The sequence below is a fragment of the Podarcis muralis genome, chromosome 3 (assembly GCF_964188315.1).
Source record: "Podarcis muralis chromosome 3, rPodMur119.hap1.1, whole genome shotgun sequence".
Classification (NCBI taxonomy): Eukaryota; Metazoa; Chordata; class Lepidosauria; order Squamata; family Lacertidae; genus Podarcis; species Podarcis muralis.
This window is the reverse complement of record NC_135657.1, coordinates 68,599,389-68,609,195: the sequence shown is the minus strand read 5'-3', so window position 1 is coordinate 68,609,195 and position 9,807 is coordinate 68,599,389. Positions and strand designations below refer to the sequence as shown.

The 9,807-nt window shown below is 43.8% G+C and overlaps 1 protein-coding gene across 1 annotated transcript in view; it reads left to right on the top strand.

Annotated features, from left to right (window-relative positions):
• The first annotated feature begins 216 nt into the window (after window positions 1-216).
• The window catches only part of DSE (dermatan sulfate epimerase), a 35,741-nt gene continuing 26,150 nt past the window's right edge, over window positions 217-9,807 (top strand). The window contains exon 1 of the mRNA XM_028723224.2: window positions 217-514. The gene's annotated coding sequence lies outside the window, so the exon portion shown is untranslated. The remainder of the gene's footprint in view (window positions 515-9,807) is intronic.

The window sequence follows — 9,807 nt, the reverse complement described above, 5'->3', positions numbered from 1 at the left end:
GACTAAATGAGGCGCTGCACGGCCTCAGTCACCCAGAGAAGCCTGCCCGGACGCTTGCTCTTTTGGAGGGAGAAGAACTTCAAAGGAGTTGGAAGCGCGCGGGCGACGCCTCAACTGCAAAAGAAGAGCAACAACTGCAGCAGCAGCAGCAGCAGCAGCAGCAGAGAAAGGGATCCGGGCGGGAGGTGGGACTAAGGGGCTCCTCGCCCCTTTCCCCCTTCTCCGGTGACGTTGCGGTCTCCTCCCTCTGGCGGAGCTGAGGCGCCTGCAAAAGCCCTTTTGCCGCTCCGCGCGGCCCCGTGGTCTTCCGTCCGTCCCGCCACCCGCCCGAGCGAGCATCCACCGCGCGCGCGGAGGGGCCACGACTTCGCTTCTTCGCCCGCCCGGAATGAGCGCTTGACTCCGGGAGGCAGCGCTGGGAGGCGCGGAGGCGGCCGGGTCCAGAGCGCGGGGGTCGACCTCCTGCCTCCGCCATGGAGTGAGAGGGTCTACGCAACGGGCAGCTGGGGGAGAGGTAAGCGCTGGAGAAACTCCCACCACCACCACCCCCGACGGCAGAAATGGCCGGCCGGGCATCCTCGTAGCTGGGGAACTTTCCTCGGCCCTGCTCGGGGTTTGTTTGGGGGCGCTGCTGGGTTTGGAGGGCAGTGAAATGCGCGGAGGGCAAGGCCAGCGCGCTCTGCAGATGCCCAGAGGCAATTTCTCTTGACAGCTGAGGCAAAGCCAGTGGTTCGATGAGCGGGGGGGGGGCGCCCTTGGGTGCAACCTTCCCTCCTGAACTTAGGCGCAGACAATGAAGCCCCAGGGTAGGAAAGCGCCAGAACTTCAGGAGCATCCTGGCTTGGGGAGATTAGTTGAAAGGAAGCTCCACGAAAGTCATTAGGAGTAAGCATGTCTAAAATTAGGCTGGGGGTGGACTTCGATGAGAGGAAGATCCGCTCTACTTGGAGGCTTCTCCCCTCTCACAGAAAATCGAAGGGACCAAATTGCTCATCCCTTTAGGCTTAAAGGACTGGGGCCGGGTCTGGGTGGGTGAGTTTGTGCCTGTTGCGGCTGATGCTGTGGCTGAGGCGCAGAGATGTGTGTTTTGCTGTGCCTCTCCATCAGTCTGTAAGCTGAACTCATCTCCCTCTGATCTCCACAAAAGCAAGCCCTCTGCTTCACCCTCAAATGTGAAATGCCAGCAGTCTGAGCAGGATTTACACAGCAGTCGTATAGGCACTTGGGAGTTTTTCCGTTGCTAGTTCACCTTTTCATTCTTCGCTCTCGCCAAGTGCCACGCCAAGAGCAACAGACTCCCAAGAACAAAAAACAAGAGCAAGGGCTAGCAGCTTCTTGTGAAGTTGAAGAAGTTCTGAGAAGGCCTAAGGTTTTAGGCCTTGGCCTTGCTCTTGTTTTTGTTCTCGGGAGTCTGTTTGGCAGGCATGACTTTTGAGTGAAGAATCAAAGGGATAACTCCTGCCTGCCCAGCAGTGAAACAGCCACTAAAGGCAGGATTGCTCTGTAATGTTACAGCTAGCCATAGACTTATACAGAACAAACTTGTGCTCAGGAGTAAATCTCACTGAGGTGAATGGGAATTACTCCCTGGTAAGCATGTTTCGTCTTAGACCGTTTCCACCCATCAGATTGCAGCCTTAGACCATTTCCACACATTACGCTGAAATGTACCTTTGATCTTCTTGCACTTCCACATGCAAATGTTGTTAAGGTGGGGCAGAACACAGAAAATGGTTAAATGTCCAGTTTCGATCTAGTCAAGATTATGCACTTGCATTAGACTGAACACCAGTTCAGCCTAATCCTTTCCATGTTTCATTGGGAACAAGTAACCCCAGAGTCAGTCATGACTGGACCTAATGGTCAGGGGTCCCTTTACCTTTACCTTTATGTATGGAATTGCAGCATCAGTGAGTCAGAATTTGCTTTATCTGACTATGGAAAGGTGTGAGCCAGTGACCTAGCGGCGTCAGCCGCTTTGGAGATACCCAGCAGGTCTATCCTGCTTAGAGTGCTTACCCTCTGTTATTCTGAACTACATTCTGGAATAAGTGCCATTCTACTTCTATAACTGTTATAATCAAAGCCACAAATACAAAACTGACCACATTATCTTGTATGGAGATGCATACATTGAAAAGTTAATGGGAAGAACCCATAGTCTGGCAGCCTTTAACCATGCTGACTGCATAAAAAAAAGGCAGGTGAGACTCTCTGAGGGGTGAAAACTAATATTTGTTAAGTGAATTTGAGCCCACACTCTTATACTAAATAACCCTTCCATGGCTTCACACCAATCTTCTGTAGTTTCTTTTTGACCCCTTTTTGAAGGTGCCACACTTCAAAAGTTAGAAAAATGTTCCACCGTGTCTCTGACTCTTTAACAATGGATTCCATTGCAACAACTTTGGTTTCCAGAGGTACTGAGGAGGAAAAAGGGACAAGAAGGGAAAGGATGAATACATTGCAAATGGAGCAAAAAATAAAGGAGCGCTGCTGCTGTGCTTTCCTGGTAATAGCTTTGTCTGCCAAAGTACAGTAGTAACTTACATGCATTTAACTTGTTCGCTGTCAGCTTTACGTGCTTGGCAACAATAATTTTTTTTTAAAATGGAAACTGGGTGGGTGTACAGAGAAAAAAGACTTTGGCAATCTCACCTACCATTGCACCCAATGTGTTTTCACTATATGTGATTTTGGCTTTATGCGCTATCCCTGGAATGTAACCCCCACATACGTTTTGGGTCTGATGTATGCATTGTATGTACACACATGAAATAAAGGCAAACGTGCATCTCAGTTTCTCTCACTGGAGCACTTAATCATATTTTAATAACAAAGGAAACTGACAAGGCAGTGTGAAAGTAATATCATCAAAAATCACTGCCTTGTATATGTGGCAATTGCTTTGCTTGCTTAGGGCAAAGATATGGAGGCAAAAAAACCTCCCAGAAATATGGGACTACTCTTTTAAATATTGTTGCAGTAACATGACTTGCGAACTCTTGCTTCCGCTATCTTTCAAAATCAGAGTTGGTTGCTGAGCTCAAAGAATACAAGATGTGGTTAACATTACAAAGTAAAGAAGCAAAGCAGAACTGGCAAAACTAACTGCAGTAATAAGGTATCAATCAAATAAGAAATTAAGACTACAATGGAAATGGTTTGAAGATTATATGTCCAAACACTGCACAAAAAATAATATGTTTGGATTAATGCTTCTAAAGTCCAGTAAGAATAAACGATAGTAAGTTAAGAGAATTAAGAAACAAAGATATACAGTAAATTGCAATGTGAAATACAATAATACTACAAATGTTGGTGGAGGAAAGTCACAAGGGTGTTTTAATGTTTGTAATTGTGTTACTAGCGTATGTGAAATATTTGTGTTTACCTGTTTGTTTGTATATGTGTGTGTGTGTATGAAGAAGCAAAGCAGAGCTAGAGTTCAATTATCAAAGAAGTTTGTAACATCATAGTGAAACATGCCATTCCTTTGATGGCAGGACTACATAATAGTAGGTGCTGAAGCATTCATATCTTACGGTGTCAGTCCTAAATACACCTACTTTGAAGTAAGCCCCATTGACACAGTAGGGCATATTTCCAAGAAAACATGAATAGGATTGTGCAACATATAACATATCGTTCTTTGGAATGTAGGCATCATTGTGTAATGCCCTGAACTAACTCTGCACTCAAGTCAAAATATTGTCTTCACAGCTTTTCTTATCAGAGCAGTTTGAGGTCATAAGCTCAGCATTACCTTTTACTGCATTTGTCAGCAGATAAAACAAAGAATATGTCTATCAAAAATAGTTATGAAAGAAGTGCAGATAAACGTTTCTTTCCCAGGCACCATTAATATTTTGAGACAGCTAGGCAAAACGAAGCAATTCAGTTCTTCAGATTCTTGCACTGTTTACCATTCTCCAAGTTGGCATGAATACTACAGGAAAAGGCTCAGAGAAGGAGGGAACCCTGGTGATAAAGGCATGCACAAACAGGGCAGCTATTCATCATCTGGGATCTGTTCCTAACAATGTCAAGGTTTGTAGTATCGCCTTTGACAGGTAGATGGAGCTTGATCTCTCCTCTGTTGTTTTAAATCATTGAGTCTCAGATATCTGAACTTATACTTTTCAGGAGTGCGGTCAACTTTCAGCATCTGTATGTGTCAGGAAATTATAAGAGTTATTAGAAACAGTAATGCATAAACGTTTGATTTTGTTTTCTATTAGCCATTGGTGTAGTTAATGTGCAGGACTGCAATCCCAGGCTTACTAACTGGAAAGAAACGACTCGCTGAAGGTTGTTTTGAGTACGTTTCACAGGGCTGGACTCTTAAGTTATATTTTGGTGCACCTAAGGTTCTCTGGATAGCTCTCATTGTCCCAATACAAAGTTCCACTAGTGAATATTTTCCGAGTGTAGAGAAGTCCCACGTAAAAGAGCACCAAGATTATGCGTGCGTATGAGCTTCATGTACGCCTAAGAGCTTTCACATTCATAAGCAGTCATTATGTCAGCGTGTGCTCACATTCACTAGAGAAACTCTTCACACTGTAAGATGAACTAACAACACACTATATCACATCCCTCCAATGCTTTTTACTGTTGGTAACAAACAACCAAACAACAGTTGGTTTCATTATGAAAGAGAACCTGATCTCAGCATCTTCTCCATTTTTCACAAATGGTTCCCCCCTGCTTTTCCTGCAGCACATGCTACAGTTCAACTTCTACCTACACGAGTTCAACAGACACTTGTTGGATTCCTGCATTTGGTTCCCCATCTTCTGTGCACATTTGGAACAAACTGCCTTTATTTTTAAGCAATTCAATCTACTAACTCATCCCACAAGCAAATAAATAGATATGGGCCCATTTATCCTTCAGATTTCACACTTTAAAATTTGCAATACAGTTCTCAGCTTAAAAAAAATAAATACCAAAATGTATACTTAGTGCATATTGAGATAAAGCATGCATTTAATTTGTGATAAAATATATTAAAATATAATATCCCTAATTTACCCTCAAGCAATACCTACTGAAGTCCTTGGAGTACCATATGCCACATTGTCTAAACCACTGAGCCTAGGACTTGCTGATCGGAAGGTCAGCAGTTCGAATCCCCGCAACGGGGTGAGCTCCCATTGCTCAGTCCCAGCTCCTGCCAACCCAGCAGTTTGAAAGCACATCAAAGTGCAAGTATATAAATAGGTACCGCTCTGGTGGGAAGGTAAACGGCATTTCCGTGTGCTGCTCTGGTTTCTCCAGAAGTGGCTTAGTCATGCTGGCCACATGACCCAGAAAAACTGTCTGCAGACAAACGTTGGGTCCCTCGGCCAGTAAAGCGAGATGAGCGCAGCAACCCCAGAGTCCTTCATGACTGGACTTAACTGTCAGGGGTCCCTTTACCTTTTTTAAGCCTGGTAGTGATCAGGTGTGAAGTGAAGCAATTAGGCTTCTGAAGGCTTCTGCTACAAATCCTGAGCTGAAGCATCACTTAGTTTAGCCCTGTTCTCAAACCTGCTGCATCAAGAATTGAGGACTACAACTCCTTGACACTCTCATTGATGATAGCTTTTCTCTGCTAACAGTTTAGGAATTCAGAGCAGAGGCAAATCTTTATGTTTGAATATAACCAGAGGAATTAAAACTTGCTAATGATTTCCAAACTAGAGAAACTATTTTGAGAAATATGTCTCCATTTAAATTCAGCCTGTGTAAATGTTCAGGTAGACAAGCCTTTTGGTTGGGAATATATCTTAGGATAAGATGACTTTCTCAAGCAATAAACCTTAAATTATGTAACCCAAACTTAGTCTGCTGGATATCTCTTGGATTAAGTATTGCTGGTTTAGCCATTCCTTTGTTTCTGAGCCATTGTGTAAAAAGCATCAAGTTGACAGAAGTCAAGGATGATTGATTATTTTGTTTTTTTATACCACCTCTCCTCATTGCATTCATTGGTGCATTGTGGGGGCTTTGGGGGATCAGGGACACCTTTACTAAATGCTGTATAACCATCCCTGTATCTTCTGTGTGGTAGAAACTTCTACTAGTTCAGAGTTCTTAGTTTAGTGCACAATCTGTGGCCACAAATGCTTACATTCTCTTTCACACACCTGTGTGTGGAGGAGGATAAAGGATGTGCAAGGGTCACACTCTACAGGAGTGTCCTGCCTTTTCCTCCTCAGCTGTAGCAGTGAAGCTGCTGTTGCTAGTTACTAGAGTGGGCATAAATGGGCTGGGTAATAATAATAATGATAATAATAATAATAATTATTATTATTAACATGGGTGGCGCTGTGGGTAAAAGCCTCAGCGCCTAGGGCTTGCCGATCGAAAGGTCGGCGGTTCAAATCCCTGCGGTGGGGTGCGCTGCCGTTGTTCAGTTCTAGCGCCTGCCAACCTAGCAGTTTGAAAGCACTCCCGGGTGTAAGTAGATAAATAGGGACCGCTTACTAGCGGGAAGGTAAACGGCGTTTCCGTGTGCGGCTCTGGCTCGCCAAAGCAGCGATGTCACGCTGGCCACGTGACCCAGAAGTGTCTCCGGACAGCACTGGCCCCCGGCCTCTTGAGTGAGATGGGCGCACAACCCTAGAGTCTGTCAAGACTGGCCCGTACGGGCAGGGGTACCTTTACCTTTACCTAATCATATTCAGGATCCAGTGGCAGGTTACCTGTAAGACAAGTGTTATTCACCAGCCCTTCATCTACTTTAATTATATTGCATGATCACAAAAGAATCCCTTTGCACAATCAACAGATTGAGGTTGAATCCTGACAAGACAGAAGTACTGTTTTTGGGGGACAGGAGGCGAGCAGGTGTGGAGGACTCCCTAGTCCTGAATGGGGTAACTGTGCCCCTGAAGAACCAGGTGCACAGCCTGGGAGTCATTTTGGACTCATAGCTGTCCATGGAGACTCAGGTCAATTCTGTGTCCAGGGCAGCTGTTTATCAACTCCACCTGGTACGCAGGCTGAGACCCTACCTGCCCGCAGACTGTCTCGCCAGAGTGGTGCATGCTCTAGTTATCTCTCGCTTGGACTACTGCAATACGCTCTATGTGGGGCTACCTTTGAAGGTGACCAGGAAACTACAACTAATCCAGAATGCGGCAGCTAGACTGGTGACTGGGAGCGGCCACCGAGACCACATAACACCAGTCTTGAAAGACCTACATTGGCTCCCAGTATGGTTCCAAGCACAATTCAAAGTGTTGGTGCTGACCTTTAAAGCCCTAAACGTCCTCGGTCCAGTATACCTGAAGGAGCGTCTCCACCCCCATTGTTCTGCCCAGACACTGAGGTCCAGTGCCGAGGGCCTTCTGGCGGTTCCCTTGCTACGAGAAGCCAAGTTACAGGGAACTAGGCAGAGGGCCTTCTTGGTAGTGGCACCCGCCCTGTGGAACACCCTCTCACCAGAGAAAAACAACTACTAGACTTTTAGAAGACATCTGAAGGCAGTCCTGTTTAGGGAAGCTTTTAATGTTTAATAGACTACTGTATTTTAATATTCTGTTGGAAGCAGCCCAGAGTGGCTGAGGAAACCCAGCCAGATGGGCGGGGTAATAATAATAATAATAATAATAATAATAATAATATTTCCTTAACTTGGATTTCTCTAGATTGGGATCAGACTGAGACAGTGTCACGCAGCATGTCTTGATATATAAGATCTCTGATGTTGTACCACAATCGCCTGTAGAGTTTGGCAAAATGATATTCTCCATCGGAACGATGATGGCAGAGAGAGATGCAAGGTGGCAGTTATATGGGTGCATTTGTTTACTTCAAAGCAGCTGGAGAAAGAGCAATGCATGGAGGGTTGTCTTTTTTCATCCTTGAGGTCGCTTGGGAAACTCACCCAACCTACTGCACCTGGAACTATATGTGGAGAATGAAGAGTGCCGCTGCCTGCTTAATGGAGCACAGCTGTGGGCAGCCTGAGGAAGCTCCAGCCACCATAAAAAGCAAGCCTAGAGTGAGAGACTAGGGTGGTGTCTGCGGCTGTGTTTCTCTTTATGAGAGTTTTGTAGGTGGATGTTATTAATGATCCCCATGTCTTCTGAAGGTATAGCTTTACATCATAGTTGGGACTTGAACCTGACCCCTAAGCGATCATAGGATTCTAATTAAATTCCACTTCTCTCCTGCTATTTTCTCAACTCTGACCAGTTTTTCTCCTTGTCATGCTGGAGTTCTATTAGAGTATCAATTAAGCTGGTGGTGGTCTCTTGTAGTAAGGCTGGCACAAATTCATTGCTACCCCAGCATAATGTTTCCTTTGAATCATTGTGCTTGTGCTGTGATTTAGGACCAATCCTATATGACTCAGCAGGCGTAACCCAAGGATAGAATTGTTCTGTTCCTGTTTCTTGGCTTCTCAAAATTCCATTTGGCTTAATCAATGACTTTTGAGTACTGCTCCATATTGAAATCTGCAGCTGACACTTTTCTAGAGAAAGAATAAGGAGTGACCTTCTTGAACTTGTGATCTATTGGTATGTAGAGAACTTGCAGCTGCTATTGTCATAATCGTAAACTGGAAAACTGAAAAATATATGCCTGCAAAGATCTGTTTAAACAGTTGAGGAGGGGAGGGAAACATCCAAAAGCAATTTATTGAGGAAAATTTCGACATAATTTATGACCAACTACATAGCAACATAGTTTTGGGTGGTTTTTTATTTTTACATTTTTGTAAGTTGATATCAGCAATAAAAAAAGCTTATTGTTAATGCTTTAAAAATATTATTGGATGAACACACTGAAATATGGTGCAGTCTAACTTAATAGAACTGACTAAAAGCACTTCTGTTACAGTCTGTCACTGAATTGGTAAATCACTTTTATAATGATGGAGCATTATTTGCTTTAACCACTTATTCTGTGTTATTGTTTTCAGTAAAATGTTACTGTTTCATTTGCACTTCTTCCGTAACAAATCTAGATGCAGAATAATACAAGATATGGGGAGGGTCTAAGAAAACTAAGTCATACTTGATGAGTCACGCCACTGAAAGCAATGAATTTAAGTTGCTGAAGTTAATTGTTTTCAGTGAATCTGCTCTGAGCATGGCTAACATTGGATGTCAGGTATTATCAATGAAAAAGAGTTTTCAGTGTTTAAAATACTATTAGAAAATTCATATTTACATTTAAAGGTCACAGGGCCTGTTGCTCTGAAATTAGGGATTGGTCACAATACTTGAAGCAAATGGCATCACTCCACATGATCAAAGGAATGTCTTTAACAATTAAAGTAATAAAGCAATCTTAAGTGATTTTCTGTAGACAGTCTTGGGTGTAATTTCATAGCGGGGAGGGGGTGGCTCAGGGAATGTGGGAAACCCCTTGACACAGACTTGCTGAGAAGTGCTTATGAGTACATTTTGTAAAGGAGAAAGAAACATAATGCACCAGATTCCACTAAGAGATCCTGCTAGCAGAAACCTGAAGGACTTACGCTGGTGTAATGGGGCTTCCCCTCCCCACACACCATATTGAGTTGGTTGCTAGTTGCCAGGTTGAGATATTTCTTTCAACTTATTAATTGTGCCAAATATGTCCCTGATTTGTACTTGCAAAAGCGTGTGTGATAGATAGTAAAGGGTAGCCAAGAATTTAGGACAGGTGTGTGATGGCAGCAGGCATGGCTACTCTGTTAGTACCATTAAAAAGAATTAATACTGTATTGGAATGGCAGTTTATCATTAACCCATTTCTGCTAACAACAGAAAACTTCATTGTGATCTTTTCTTAGTAACAATTGTAGCATGATTCTTTTGTTGT